The 16,501-nt window shown below is 40.5% G+C and overlaps 1 long non-coding RNA gene across 1 annotated transcript; it reads left to right on the top strand.

Annotated features, from left to right (window-relative positions):
• The first annotated feature begins 1,949 nt into the window (after positions 1-1,949).
• On the top strand, positions 1,950-15,914 carry LOC147030163 (uncharacterized). Its single transcript, XR_015056246.1, has 4 exons — positions 1,950-2,048; positions 4,451-4,501; positions 15,303-15,435; positions 15,544-15,914. It is a non-coding gene; the product is annotated as an uncharacterized LOC147030163 (long non-coding RNA).
• Positions 15,915-16,501: the final 587 nt, after the last annotated feature.

The following is a 16,501-nucleotide window of genomic DNA, read 5'->3' on the forward strand; positions in this document are numbered from 1 at the left end:
TTTCTGCAAAATGGAAGCAAGTATTTCCAGAGAATGAGAGAGGTCATTTATTTTGGTGAGGAACAAAACTGGACCCAACACTGCTTTGGGGAAACTCCAGCCTAAACTGGGAGAGGGGGAGAGAGGGTTCCATTGACAGCAACACATTGACTGCATCAGCCGAGGAAGTCAAAAATCCAGCAACTAAGGCAGCCTTGGATGCTACAGGCAAAGAGCGTGGCAAACCAGTTGACAGACTATCCAATGATATGTCCAAGTCAACGACAGTCTGAACCTCATGTTTGAGATTGAGGGCCTCCAAACATTGCTGAGATACAAGCAGTCATGTTCAGGGTTGGGAGCAGGACAAATTCAAACTGATGGCCAAAGATCTGGCTGTTTCAAAACAGTGAAGAATTGACATCAGCAGCAGTTATTTATTCCATGACTTTGCTTATAATTAGAAGTAAACTCACTGGTCTGTAGTTGATCGGATCTGTTTTTGCACCCTTGTAGATGGAGTGATGTTTGCTATGCCTGTTGTTGGCTTGGGATACTAGGATCCTGAGTTCAAATCCCACTCGGCTGTTGAAGTAATACCAGGTGGGGTTGAATCTGCCTGTCGTCCTGAGGTCGGCAAAATGAGTGCCAGCTTGCTGGTATCCTGTCTCGGAGTGGTGACCCGTCCAGGATTGTGCCCAAAAGCCAAGGAGACTGCTTCGGCAGCACCAAGGCTCTGCACAGAGTATGGTCCCAATGGAAGGAATGGATGTTTGCTGACTTCCAGGTCGATGGGAGGCAGCCAAAGGAGGACAGACAAAGGGGGAACAAGAATGGCTGTCTCTCCTGGTCTGTTCCTCCTTTCTCTCACATGTCGAATCCACCTTCATAGGTCACCCCACCTTCCTGCAACTGATCCCTCTCATCATAGCAGCACTTAACTCAAAGAAATCATATGATAAAACTATTTTTACCAATTGGAAGAGTCGAATCAACTTCAATTTGTTCAATGCCATTCTCCCTTGCAGGACTTCAACGTGGCGGTTTCACGACTCTTCAGGTTCCACTCCCTCCTACATCGATACTCATGATATTTTCTACCCAAGTTAACCCTCCTCAAACCCACCCCTTTTTTCCAGGTTAATTGTTTTCTCCCATCTCACTGCACCCACCCTTCTGTTCTTCGTTCCATTGCTATTTCTGTCTCCATTTCCCTTCTGCCATTCTTGCTGTATTTGAGCTTGCATCCAGCCTGTTCACCCCCTTCTCCTTGCTTGCATTCTTTCCCTTACCAATAGCACTGGGATTTGTCTTTCTTCACTTTGCTGTTCATGTGTTTCCATGCATTTCCACCACTATGTTCTCGTTGTTCTGGTTTGCTCTGTGCTGATCACTCTTTCACCAGCCTCAACATAGCATAATAGCAAAATAACATTCAAGGAACAATCAAAAAGGTTATACGATTTGACATGCTCACACTTGTCCAAGACCAGTCAACGTTATATATATATATATATATATATATATATATATATATATATATATATATATATATATATATATATATATATATATATATATATATATATATATATATATATATATATATTCAAGTTTTATACTCGTCTCATATCTGCAAAGCTTTTGTACAAAGTCAGTGACTCCAACTCACCCTGGCTAAAAATGTTATACACAATTGAAAAGACAAGACCTCCAGCCTTCACAACCTTTTAGGAAGAGTCAATGGAAAGTAAAATTGTCTGATCACCAACACATGAGACCATCACCAATATTGCAAATATTAAAACGGATGGTGGAACAAGAAGAGCTTTCAGAGAGTAGCAGGAAAAAGAAAGATATAACTTTGGAGTTGTTAAACGACAATCAGGATATATTGAGTTTCTCCACGATTAAGGGTGATTAGATAGAAAAGCCAGAGGAGGGATCGAGGCCCGAGGGAAATGAGTTGTATAAAAACACAAAGGTTGGAGTACACGAAACAACACAACCAAAGGAAGAAACCCCGTGAAGACAAGGACGAAGAGAAAAAGTGAAATCGCTGAACTATGGTAATGTTGAGTGAGGGTTATGGTTGGGGTTGGGAGAGGAAAAAAAAAAGAGATATTCAAACAAAGTGTTTTGGAGAAAAGGGGGATTTGGGGAACCTCAGCTGCTGTTGAAATTTCTGACCTGTCTTCTGATTCTTCTTTGGTCGTTCCTGTGTTCCTTCCTGATGGTCTTGATGTGCATTGTTTATTTCTTTTTCCAGCACATGTTGACCATTATGATATTGTTGGAAAGGCTTTTACTCCTGCTGTGCATCTGTATTTATCGTGGATATGTGCCAGCAAGAGTCAATGAGATGTTATATAGGTTTTTCTTTTTCCCCCAAATTCCATTTTACCACCTTTAATTACTTGTGACTTAAATAATAGTTATTTGAGTCAAATTAGTCTTGAGTAAATGAACTGTCATCTCGCATAAGATCTCGAGACCTTGAGGTCTCACATAAAAATGTACTGGATTGATGAAAGATGCTTGAAGAGTATTGTATCGTCTGAAAGGGTGGTGCACAAGTGGTGCACCTGCCTTTGAGCCGTCTGTTGTCTGGATTTGATTCCAGCCTCGACTATAAACCATCGAATTGATGTTTCACAGGCAGATCGTTACATCGTAAAGGACGTTTTATAACTTAGTGGCTTAACGTTGGAGGCGGTTGGTTTGGGATCTTAAGGTCCTGAGTTCAAGCCCCAATCATGCCAAAAGAACATTAGGAGGGTTGATGCAGGCTGATCTGCAAAATGAGTACCAGCTTGCTGCGAAAAGTGAGCCAGTCGACTATCCTGGGTTGGAGTGGTGATGCGTACAGGATTGTGCCCCCCTAGCAAACTGCCTCGGGCAGCCTAATGCGCCTGATGGCACTAGTATGATCGTCCAAAGGGACGTTAAGCTGGATGGGTGTCCCGTCTGCTAGCTTCTTGGATGATAAAGATCCCACATAGTGTCTTTCATGAAAAATAGGCGATTTATCGCCTGCATTCTGAACAACTCCCTGCACCTTAAAACGTCAGACTGGTTAACCAGTTCGTGAAAGATTTAAGCCAAAGACGTTTCACGGGCAACACCACCCAATGAAGAGTCAGTAGAGAGACTTTAAGAGTATGCATGAGCATAACTGAACTATGTTGTTCCACGTGAGATCTTTGGGTTTGCCTTTGAGCAGCCGAAACCAATTGGTATTCGTTTCATGGCAGGTTTGTGTTGTTCAACTTGTAAATACAATCTCTTGGCAAACTGAGATATTTTCTACCAATTCCTTTAGTTTATCATAGTGGTGAATTTCGAGTTTGAGCTGTCATGGTTATTCGGGATTGAAACTGCTCGGTGTACTCACAGTGAAGTGGATGGATGTCTTACAGGTGGAGAAATCCTTATAAACTGAATCAGGGGTGTGCAATTCCTTGTATGCCTGGTGTTGGCTTAATGGTTAAGGTAGTGGGCTTGGGATCCTAGGGTCCTGAGTTCAAATCCCGCTCAGCTGTTGAATTAACACCAGGTGGGGTTGACTCTGCCTGTCATCCTTCCGAGGTCGGCAAAATGAGTGCCAGCATGCTGGTATACTGTGTCGGAGTGGCGACCCGTCCAGGATTGTTCCCAATAGCCAAGGAGACTGCTTCGGCGGCACCAACGCTCTGCACAGAGTATGGTCCTAATGGATGGATGGAATTCCTTGTCCATAGATACTCAGAAGTTCCTGTAGCCTCTTGTCTTGCAAACTAGGCTATTCTCTAACACACCAGACACAAGAAGTACATGTCTGGGTACACAATGACAAACAGGCCCATCCATAGCATAACCTCAGGGATGCATATTATGTACTCCACTCTATCTGGATCTTTCTCAAACTATTGTGATAAAAGGTCAATGTTTTCGTGTGTGTGTGTGTGTGTGTGTGTGTGTGTGTGTGTGTGTGTGTGTGTGTGTGTGTGTGTGTGTGTGTGTGTGTGTGTGTGTGTGTGTGTGTGTGTGTGTGTGTGTGTTAAGAAATGGAATTGCTAGTAATTCTCACTTGCTATGGTAACATTCTCTCAAGACTATATATTTTGTGCAATGAATGCAATTAATTGTAATTGCCCTACTTAATGCTAATGAGAATCTCATGTTTCATTGTTGTTTATGCTTCTTCATTATGCTCCACAAAAGCAACACCTCCTTGCTTGTGCGTCCTAGTTCCACACTTGTTCACACTATTTGGGCAAAAAACACAGTTACTTGTCCAGGCATATCTGAGGTCACGTCCCAAGTAAATATTTAACCAGCATCGGTGCAGGATAGTTGTCATTTTTTTTTCATTATTTCAAGCATTGACTTACCTTGCTCATTTAATTAATTTGTTCCTACATCAACCCTCAACCCCCAACCCACCCCCCCCCACTCCCCTCTCCCCCTGGCTTTGTAATCACTGCTCTAGGGTACCTTCGCAGAGGCAGACATAAAATCCCTGTTCCAGTCTCTTGACAAGGTAAGGGTGAAAATGCACCAACAGTCACCTTTCTGTAATACATTACAAATACAGGTTACACTATGACGTGTTTGTTTTCCTACTTCCATATTATACACTTCACAAATCATTAAAGAGTTTTAACTTCGTTTTAATTTGGCGCGGAGTAAATGAATGCAGATTTTGGGATCGGCCTCAAAACCTTCTCCAGGATGGCTACAATATATTATCACCCTTTGTAAAAACTGACATTTCCTTTAGCTGACAACACTGAAGGGATCCACAAGTTATTCCACATTCATTTACAGTACTCTTTTACCTTATTATAAAATTTTACACCATATGACACAAGCCTTAAGTGTCCAGTAGATCAGTTTGTGCTCCACCATCGTCATTACAGAGAATAATTTTGTGCCATGTTCTGTGGGACATTTTCCAGAACATTTGTGGAGTGATACGATTAAAAGGAAGTCTCACTGCTTGTTTAAGGTCATCAGTGATATTCACTCAATCTGAAAAAAGGGAAAAAGGAAACAAATTACCACTGAACACAAGCGTGGTGTCAATTTTTACAAACGGTGACAAGTCATTGTGGCCACCCTGTAGGTAGGCCAATCAGATAAGTTTCGATTTTCAAAGGCTTGGAAAATCCAAGAATTCAAAAAATACAACAAAGTGTTAAAAACTATTCATTTCCTCCAAAACATGTACAGATATTCGAATGAAACAAAACGGTCTGCATGTGCAGTTTCGTGATTCTAGCACTAGATGTCTCAGCACTCCATTAGTCAAGATGGCACAAGAAGACAGCACGACGTTGTCAGTGCGGAAGTAATTGTCAATATGTTGTCGTTGTCAACTACGTTGTCAATAACCATGTGGTTATTGAGTTTCCAACAGCAGAGAATGTGCATCCTATCGACATTAATCGGCGAATGAAAGTTGTATATGGCGATAATTGCACTGAAGTATCTGTCCGTTGATAGGCTATGGCAGCGTTTCGCAACTGGTGTGCCGTAGCAAATGTCCATAATGGCTGATTCAGAGGAAAACTAGAAGGGCACTCGGCAGAGCGCATACCTCCACCATGTAATACCTAATCCACGAGAACATACCGGGCCCAATACATTTTTGCGATATCGTGCTGGATATGGTTTTTGGCCCTATCTCTCAATGGTGAAGAATCAGTTTAAAATTCTAGTAATCGGATCTGGATCTGGATCTTCACAAAAATGTAATCAGTTTGTCCTTGTCACACACACCGAACCTGTCCACGAAATTTAATCTGGATCCGTCCACACCTTTTTGAGATATCCTGTACACAGACAAACAAACAAGCAGTCATAGACTGCTCCATTCGAAATCGTCAACTTGACCTCTGACCTTGTCTAATAAAAGCTGTCTCGAGAGAAGGCAGCGACGCAAACCAGAAGTTTCTACGATGATTCTGCACCAAACCATCAAAAATCGAATGTTTGACCTCACTGTGACCTTGACCTTTGACCGATTTTGACCAAAATCTAATCAGCGCGAGCCATCACCCTCCTGAATCACGTGGTGTAATTTGACATTGGTAGCTTCTTCCGTTCTCGAGTTGTAGTGCCTACAAACAAACACACAAACACACAAACACACAAACACACATACAAACAGAGGATGGAAGTCATCAATATACTTACAATTTTTTTAGATTTCGTAAGTAACAAACAAACAGACAGAAAGGGGTGAAAACATAACCTCCTTCACCTTCGGTGGTAGAGGTAATAAATAGAACATTGCTGTGTTTTATTCATTCCAAGCCACTGTTGTATTATAAATTTCACCTGTGTATGCTTCACAACTACTTTCAGCAACTCGCAAGTTGACCGACATTGAGCAGTATGACTGGGTTTGTGATCGTTTCGCTTCATCTGCAGAGGCATCAGTCAAGGAGCTTTCAATGAAGACTCAAGAGGAATTGATAGACCTCAGGAAGGACCGCACTCTCAAACTCAAGTTCAGTGAAGTGCCTCTGGATCCATTTTGGCTGAAGTTGAAAAAAAGAGCATCCAACCATCTCTCGTTGTGCCGTTGATGTATTGATATGTACCGTTTTCAACAACATACCTTTGTGACGTGAGATTCTCAACGTTGACACTTATCAAGAGCAACAATAGCTCATGTCTGGAGACCCTGGATCAGGAACTTCATGTAGCTCTTTCCAGCATCGAGCCGAATATAAAGCGCTTCTGTTCCTCAAAACAGACGCAGATTTATCACTCGTGCCAAATGAAAGTTCGGGAATTCAATTTCTCACTCTATTGCTTCTGGGAACAGTTTTAAATAAATTATTTCACTGCTTTGTGATCTTAAATGACATATTTGAGTGAGCTATTTTGAAAAATATTAAGTTTATAATCTCTTTTATAGGCTGAATGGTAATGAGGATTTTCTTTCACAATTTCATAATTAATATCATTGTTTGAAAAAAACAATAATTGTGGCCAGAATCAAGGCTCGTGGAAGAGCTATAACACATAATGGATAAGGATGCAACATAACAAAAGGAACAGTGGCAAGAGAAAGGGGGAAATGCCAACAGCAGGGCCAATAGACAAAGTAAATGGAGGCAGACAATAAGGGGTGCGTGGGTAAGATGGTACAGAAGCAAATTTGGAGAGGGGAGTTGGGAGGGGGTGCGGGTGTGGGGGGATGGTTTAACGGATGTAGAAAAGATCATGGTTTTTGATGAGGGATGATCTCAGATGGTGCTGAACAGCTGTGTTGAAGACGTGGAGGGATGAATGAGATTGAAGAGGATGTGGAAGTTGGTCTACAGGTGGGAAAAAAAAGAGGAACAAATGAGTAGAGGTGAGCAGTGATTTTGGATTTTGGAAGTTTCACAAGGAGGGGATTGGTGGTGGACTGTGCGTGTCCTGCAGAAACATTGGAGGTTGTGGGGAGGGTAATTGTGGGGAGGAAAAACCAGAAAGGAGGTGGAAAAAACAGAGAGACCACCGAACTGTCTGCGATGGCAAAGTGATGGCCTCTTCAACTCAGCAGCTTCATTGTGGGAAATTCCAATGATCTTGAAGGCCTTGGTTTCCACGGCATCAAGCTGAGCAACGTATGAGGTAAGGGCACCAGTCTCGAGGGGAGAGCACGATTCCATCAAGCTGTGGATGAAACCTTTATAGATGGATAAGAGTCCAGGTGTGCCAAGGAAGGACTTTGCATGATGGAGCATGCCCAATCGGCGAATGGCTTTGGAGGCCAACTTTTAAATGTGGTTTGCTCAAGAGAGATCATGATTGAGAGTGAGACCCAGGAGTTATAGTGATTGAACTTCTTTGAGAGGGTTGTTGAGAAAGTAGATTGAAGGGTTTGCCGTTCGGTCCTTTCAGAGAGACAAAGAGTCAGTGTGTGGGATTTCTCAGGATTGGTAGTCATATTACAAGTGTTTTACCAGTTTGTGATTTTGTCAAGGTCTGAAGAGAGAGAAGAAGCTGCTGCCTATGTGTCTGAATGAGGAATATCACAGCAGAGGGTGGAGTCTCGAGCAAAGAGATAACGATGATTTTCCAGAGTCAGAGAGATCATCAGGAATAGGATGGGGCTGAGAACACTGCCTTGGGGCACTCCAGCCTTGACAGGCAGAGGAGATTAAAGGATTCCATTGAGGGGCACACAGCTACAAGATGTCAGTGACCCAAGAGTGAAGTTGGCCTTGGATGCCATAGACAGAGAGTTTGGAGAGCAAGGCAGGATGCCACACTATTGAGAGCTCGAGATACTGTATGCCTGGAGAGATAGCCCTGATCTCATGTCTGACATTGTGAATAGAAGCAGCATGTCCAAGGTAGAGTGACCTAGTCTGAATCCGAATTGATAATAATCTGAGATGAGGTCATTGGGAAAAAGGAAGGATTTCATATCAACTGCGACGATGGATTCCATGACCTTGCGACGATTGGAAGTAAGCTGATTGGTCTGTAGTTAAGGTGATCAGTTTTTCCACCTTATTTATGTAATGCAGTGATGTTAGCCGATTTCCAAGCAAATGGAAGATGACTTTACGCAAATGTTAGGGAGAAAAGGGCAGAGAGAGGAAGTGCAAGTCTTAAACCATAATAGCAGAGCAGGTTTTTGGGATATATGTGAGCTAACGCTGTCCGGTCCATTTGCAGAATCAGTCGAGGGTTGCCAAAAACTTCTACACCTCCTCAAGTGCAAAGGACAGAGTCCAGGAGCAGTTGGGTATGACTGGGACGGGTGGGTACAGAAAGCGTGGGTTTGGGAACATCAGATTTGGAAGCAACACAGAATTGAGGAATTTGGCCTTCTCACGAGCGGAGTCGGCTGTGGTAGCATTTGAAGTGAGGGAAGGGATGGAGGAAAAGCATACTCCAGAGACAGACTTAACAAGATGCCACTAGGTTTTAGAGGAGGGAGATAAGTTCGTTTGTTTTCTGGCTCTCCCGAGAGGGGACACACACTTGTTGCGGACTTTTTGGAATGCACTGACATTGCCTTCGGTTGGATTTGCTTTCAAGGAAGAGAATACAAGTTGTTTCAGAGTTGTGGACTTTGTGCAATATTCTGAGGTTGTGTCAACCAATTGAAATATTTGAATGATTTTGCATGCATTACTTTAGTAAGAATTTGCTCATATAGGTGGAAAAGGTAATTTTTACATTTCCTTCTGATGACCAGTTGGTGATGAAAATATAATACATGTTGACATGGAAAATTAGATTCGGTGCTTACTGTGCCATGAGGATCGAGCAAACTCAAAAAAAATTAACAATAAAAACCAAAAAAACATCAATTTTGGGTGGGGTTGGTTGTCGGTGTTGCCTATTCATCATCATCATCATCATCATCATCATCATCATTTATTTAAGTCAGTATTATCCCCCTTATGGGGGGTTGCTGACTTTCACTCCTTCCATGACATAACTCCAGCTCTCCACTTTCTTCTATCTTCTGCGTCTTCCACTCCCAATCCCAATTTCTGACTTGCTTTCATAACCAACTCCTTTGAACTCAACTTTGGATTTCCTTTTCCCCTCCACTTCCAAATTCCATACTCTCTTAACTCCCTAATCGTCTCTCTTTCTTATCACGTGACCCAACCATATCAAGCCACTCCTTCTTACCACCTCCACTATTGTATCTTTCAGACCAATCCTTTCAATCAACTAATTAGGGCTTCAAGCATGGCTGAAGCTCTATTGAAATCGTTCGTATTATTAGGGCTTCAAGCATGGCTGAAGCTCTATTGAAATCGTTCGTATTATTAGGGCTTCAAGCATGGCTGAAGCTCTATTGAAATCGTTAGTATTATTATTATTATTATTATTAAAGGCGTTTTTATGTTCTACTGACCGATTTTGTGGCGGATCTGGAGGGAAAACTGTTGGATGAAATTGAACGAAACTTAACAGGATAATTACTCACCACCTGAAGTTTATACTATGAAACATTTGATGACGTAGGTCACGTGGTATGGCGGCCATATTGGATTTTATCCAAAACCGAAAAACATCTTCTCCAGAACGGATAACACGACAGTCTCAAACTTTTGCACACACTTGCATTGTTCCATGCTAATGTTAATTTGTTAATTTGGTCGAAATCGTTACATAATTCATATGATTTAAAATGATGCCAATTCGCCTCATTAAATATGCAAAATATGCAAATGAGAGTTGAAAAAATTTAATCACAAATTTAGATAGCACATAAACAGGGGACTCCCAATATATTTATACTATGTCTGTATTTGACCCCAGTGAGCCCCCAGCGCCCCCCAAAGTTGAAAATGACCCATTTTTGAAATGTCATAAAATGAAAACAACGCTTGGATGAAATTCAATGAAACTTATCCATTTAATAACTCTCCACCTGAAGTTTATACTTTGAAAATTTTGATGACGTAGGTCACGTGGTATGGCGGCCATATTCGATTTTCTCCAAAACCTAAAAACATCTTCTCCAGAAGGGATAACCCAACAGCCTCAAGCTTTTTCACACATGTCCGATATTCCATGGGAATGTTAAGTTGTTAATTTAGTCAAAATCGTTATTTAATTTATGTGATTTTAAATGATGCCGATTCGCCTCATTAAATATGCAAAATATGCAAATGAGAGTTGAAAAAATTTAATGACAGATTTAGATAGGACATAAACAGGGGACTCCAAATATGTTTATACCATGTCTGGACTTGACCCCAGTGAGGCCCCAGAGCCCCCCAAAGTTTAAAATCACCCATTTTTGAAATGTCATAAAATGAAAACAATGCTTTGATGAAATTCAATGGAACTTAACGTCTTAATAACTCTCCACTTGATGTTTATACTTTGAAAATTTTGATGACGTAGGTCACATGGTATAGCGGCCATATTGGATTTTCTCCAAAACCTAAAACCATCTTCTTCTCCAGAAGGGGTAATACGACAGCCTCAAACTTTTGCACACATTTGCGAGGTTCCATTGGAATGTTAAGTTGTTAATTTCGTCAAAATCGTTGCATAATTATTTATATGATTAAAATGATGCCGATTCGCCTCATTAAATATGCCAAATATGCAAATGAGAGTTGAAAAAAATTTAATGACATTCTGATAGGCCTTGAAGATGGGACTCCAAATATGTTTACACTATGTCTGTATTTTACCCCAGTGAGGCCCCAGAGCCCCCCAAAGTTGAAAATCACCCATTTTTGACATGTCGTAAAATGAAAACCAAAGAAGATAGACAAAAAGTGACCACACATTCTGGAAGATATTTAAACGTTCTCTAAGTTCGCCATTTACATTAATATGCAAATGTGGAGTTATTGGACTTTTTTGGGGACTTGAAAATTTGTCCAGCCTCGATTTGTCCAACGTGAAGTTTCTTTCTCTATCATGTATTGCTATGGGCTTTTCAATCCTTCATTGAGATAACATGAGGGACCCCGTAGCTGGGCCACATTGCAGACTTGAACTAACTTTCTAACTCGAAAAACCCATATCATGTGACAGGGTGATGGTGTTGAAATTTGTCAAAATGGAGGCACACCTTGAAGCCCGGGATTACTGGTTTACCAGTTTTAATTATTATTATTATTAAATGGCGTTTTTATGTTCTACTGACCGATTTTGTGGCGGATCTGGAGGGAAAACTGTTCGATGAAATTGAACGAAACTTAACAGAATAATTACTCACCACCTGAAGTTTATACTATGAAACATTTGATGACGTAGGTCACGTGGTATGGCGGCCATATTGGATTTTATCCAAAACCTAAAAACATCTTCTTCTCCAGAACGGATAACACGACAGCCTCAGGCTTTTGCAGACATTTGCATTGTTCCATGGTAATGTTAATTTGTTAATTTGGTCGAAATCGTTACATAATTTATATGATTTAAAATGATGCCGATTCGCCTCATTAAATATGCAAAATATGCAAATGAGAGTTGAAAAAATGTAAAGACAAATTTAGATAGCACATAAACAGGGGACTCCCAATATATTTATACTATGTCTGTATTTGACCCCAGTGAGCCCCCAGAGTCCCCCAAAGTTGAAAATGACCCATTTTTGAAATGTCATAAAATAAAAACAACGCTTGGATGAAATTCAATGAAACTTATCCATTTAATAATTCTCCACCTGAAGTTTATACTTTGAAAATTTTGATGACGTCGGTCACGTGGTATGGCGGCCATATTGGATTTTCTCCAAAACCTAAAAACATCTTCTTCTCCAGAAGGGATAATCTGACAGCCTCAATCTTTTGCACACATTTGCTAAGTTCCATGGTAATGTTAATTTGGTCGAAATCTTTATTTAATTTATATGATTTTAAATGATGCTGATTCGCCTCATTAAATATGCAAAATATGCAAATGAGAGTTGAAAAAATTTAAAGACAAATTTAGATAGCACATAAACAGGGGACTCCCAATATATTTATACTATGTCTGTATTTGACCCCAGTGAGCCCCCAGCGCCCCCCAAAGTTGAAAATGACCCATTTTTGAGATGTCATAAAATAAAAACAACGCTTGAATGAAATTCAATGAAACTTATCCATTTAATAACTCTCCACCTGAAGTTTATACTTTGAAAATTTTGATGACGTCGGTCACGTGGTATGGCGGCCATATTGGATTTTCTCCAAAACCTAAAAACATCTTCTCCAGAAGGGATAATCTGACAGCCTCAATCTTTTGCACACATTTGCTAAGTTCCATGGTAATGTTAATTTGTTAATTTGGTCGAAATCGTTATTTAATTTATATGATTTTAAATGATGCCGATTCGCCTCATTAAATATGCCAAATATGCAAATGAGAGTTGAAAAAATTTAATGACAAATTTAGATAGCACATAAACAGGAGACTCCCAATATATTTATACTATGTCTGTATTTGACCCCAGTGAGCCCCCAGAGCCCCCCAAAGTTGAAAATGACCCATTTTTGAAATGCCATAAAATAAAAACAACGCTTGGATGAAATTCAATGAAACTTATCCATTTAATAACTCTCCACCTGAAGTTTATACTTTGAAAATTTTGATGACGTAGGTCACGTGGTATGGCGGCCATATTGGATTTTCTCCAAAACCTAAAAACATCTTCTCCAGACGGGTTAACCCAACAGCCTCAAGCTTTTGCACACATGTCCACTATTCCATGGTAATATTAAGTTGTTAATTTGGTCAAAATCGTTATTTAATTTATATGATTTTAAATGATGCCGATTCGCCTCATTAAATATGCCAAATATGCAAATGAGAGTTGAAAAAATTTAATGACAGATTCTGATAGGCCTTGAAGAGGTGATTCGAAATATGTTTACACTATGTCTGTATTTTACCCCAGTGAGGCCCCAGAGCTCGTTGAACTTCATCCAACCCAATCTCGTTCTTCTTGTAACTGCAAGCTCGCTGCCTCCACTACTGTTGATGGTGTCACCCAGATAACAAAATTTACTTACTCTCTCAAGATCTTTCAATCTTTTCTCTGAATCCGGATCCTGATCCTGGTGGCTTAAATTCCTTCTTCTGATGCAGGCTTTACACTCAAAAACGACCATCCATTCTTTGTGTCTTTGTGGTAAGCATCAGAAGCATGTTTACCTAGTTGTGGTTTTGTAGTTCAATATGGAAAGGTTTGTTGCATTGCCATCATCGGGTGTTCGATCATAATGCTCATACAAGATTTCCACACCCTGTGAGTGGTGACATGTGCAGGAATGATTCCAGCCTTGAAGCATTTACCACTTGCCGAACTCAAGAGTATTGGTATTTGTTGTTGACAAGGAGCCCTCAGAGTACTATGTCAACCATAAAGTATGGACAGGTTTCACCTGTGAATTAGATGAGGTAAATTACCTCCTCCCTGTAGGTCATTTATGACCCAAGTTGAACTTTATGGAAAAATCACAGAATGACTGTACTTTTCTAAATATGTGCTCAGGTTTCCATGAGCTCAATCAAAATCCTCAATATACTTTTGCTTTAAACTGGATTTTAGCTCATCACTTCTGTGAGGGCAAGTCTTCACGATGAGGCCAACATCATATTCACTGATGTGTATAATATAACTCTTTCATGAACCATGATGCTCTCATTTGTAAACTCAGTGAAAATGCTTCCCAGAATAAAAAAACCTTTCCATTTATGGTGTCAATTGAGTGGGCTCACGAGGGATGTAATGGAAGGAAGGGAAAGAAGGTTGGAGAAAGATAATCTCCATAATGTAGTTAGTTTGGCAATTAATGCTGCTGTAAGTTACTCTCTGTGGAGCTGCTCAGCTGTTTGCATTGAAATATGAAGGACGGTGGTGGTAATTTTGTTAATATCAAGTTTGTTTTCTTACAGCTGTTAATGTTCGATAGAAATATGGAAAAAAAGTTCTGCCTTCGAGATAAGTCTCAATGCACACTAAATCAAACTTCCAGCTCGACCGGAAAAAAAATTCAGATCCTCTCCAATATATAATACAGTATTAAAGTAGTCGTATTCTCCATCCATCCGTCCCTCTGTCCGTCACGCTCTTTTCGCTGGGACGTCATTACGCCGTTATGTCTAGCACTAGGCTAGGCCTTTATGGACGTCCACGTCATCCTGGCATCCAGCACTCAATCCATCCTGTCGTTTCAGACAGCAATGTAACACCGGGACCCATGCACCGGACTCTATCTGACTTCCATCGGTGATGGGCTGAATTTCAGACACTAGACTTCAACATGACTGGTGTAGTAAGACAGCGTTATGTCTGGGACGTCATTATGGTGTTACGTTTCGCGTTAGGCAACAAGAACGGCACTCGGTGGAGCCAAAACCTCTGCCAAGCAGTACAGTTTACATTTTGTATCCGATGATAGGGCGGATCTGGATCTGGATCTGAACCAAAATCGAATCGGCTTGTTCTTGTCACCGAACCAACTCATCCACAACCCTTTGAGATACCGTGCTTGTATCTCGTTTTAGGCCCCATCTTTCAATGGTGAAGAAATCGCTTAAAAAAAATTATCGGATCCCAATCTTCACCAAAATTGAATCAATTTCTCCTCGTCACACACCCAACCTCTCCACTAAATTTCATTTGAATCCATCCATAATTTTTTTTTGAGATGTCCTGTTCACAGACAAACAAACAAATAGACAGTGGTGAAAACATAACCTCGGTCTACCTTTGGTGGCGGAAGTAAATATTGAGTAACCTCTGTAATGGAGACCTTCTCCAATGTCGTTTATCATCCTACATGGTCTTGTTTATTTATTTTAATCAGTCATTCAAGTTTTTCCTGATTGCTCAATCCATCTGTTTTTGTTTTCAGGATGGCTCAGGAGAAGTCTCCGTGATGGAGCTGAAGGCGGCACTGCAGGAATCCTGTGGAACTGACGACGAGGACTTAGACAGTGTGTTGAAACACATGGACACCTCCAAGGATGGACAGATTGATTTTAATGGTGCATTTTCATGCCAGCAATCTTTTAGGCTTTGCATTTTCTTGTGTTCACGCCACTCGGTTCCGATATAACGACAAGCAAACTGAAACTTGGTGTCTTTGTTTGCAGAGTTTTCTCAAGCATTTCGCAAGAAATGAAGTTTGGGGAAATAAAGCTTCTTCCACTTCTTTCCAGTTCATGTGAAACACAACTTCTCATTTGTTGCACATCAATTTTTTTTTCATTGGCCCATAAAACCCATTGTATGCAACTTCCCCCTTTGTCGATTGTTCTTGTTAAATATTATTACTTTTCGATCGAGGAATTATTATTGTTGGCTTTAGAAAATTTTGGCTCCTTATAACAATGCTGCAACATAAGCGGTTGAGCAATATGTTGATTCTTTCTTTGTGAAACCATGCTTGCTGCAAAACAGTGATGGTGTCGTTATCTCTTCCTGTGATCATTATAAAGTTGAAAATAAAGAAATCATTGGATGATGTGATTTGTACCTGATTTATGCAATTTTTGTTATATTTGTGCAGGTATAATATTCACAGGATAACTTTATTCGTAACACACCCACCCATGAGATGTTTTGCCTCATTTTAAACACGAGTACACCCTCTCCCGACAGGAGCGATAGGAAGAGTCATGTTATTCGTCTCACTGTGTGTGTGTATGTATATATATATATATATATATATATATATACATATATATATATATATATATATATATATATATATATATATATATATATATATATATATATATACATATATATATATACACAATGTTAAGGCTCGTATAGGGAGCTAATGCACATGATGTTTAACAAGGACAGTGGGGAACAGAGGCATGAGGAAATCTGTAGAAGGGAGAGGGATGGGGCTGGGTACACAGAGTAAACAAGATGGACACTACAGGGACTTTCAGGAAGGAAAGCAGGGAATTTGAAGGATGTGGGTTTGGGGTGGATTAATGGGGGTAGAAAAGATTGTGGTGTTGGATGGGGGAAGATAAGAGATGGTGGTGAACAGCTGTTTTGAAGACCTGGAGGGAAGATTGGGACTGGAGAGAGTGT

This window comes from Eptatretus burgeri, chromosome 3 (assembly GCF_056783735.1).
Source record: "Eptatretus burgeri isolate ZD-2024b chromosome 3, Ebu_testis_v1, whole genome shotgun sequence".
Taxonomy (NCBI): Eukaryota; Metazoa; Chordata; class Myxini; order Myxiniformes; family Myxinidae; genus Eptatretus; species Eptatretus burgeri.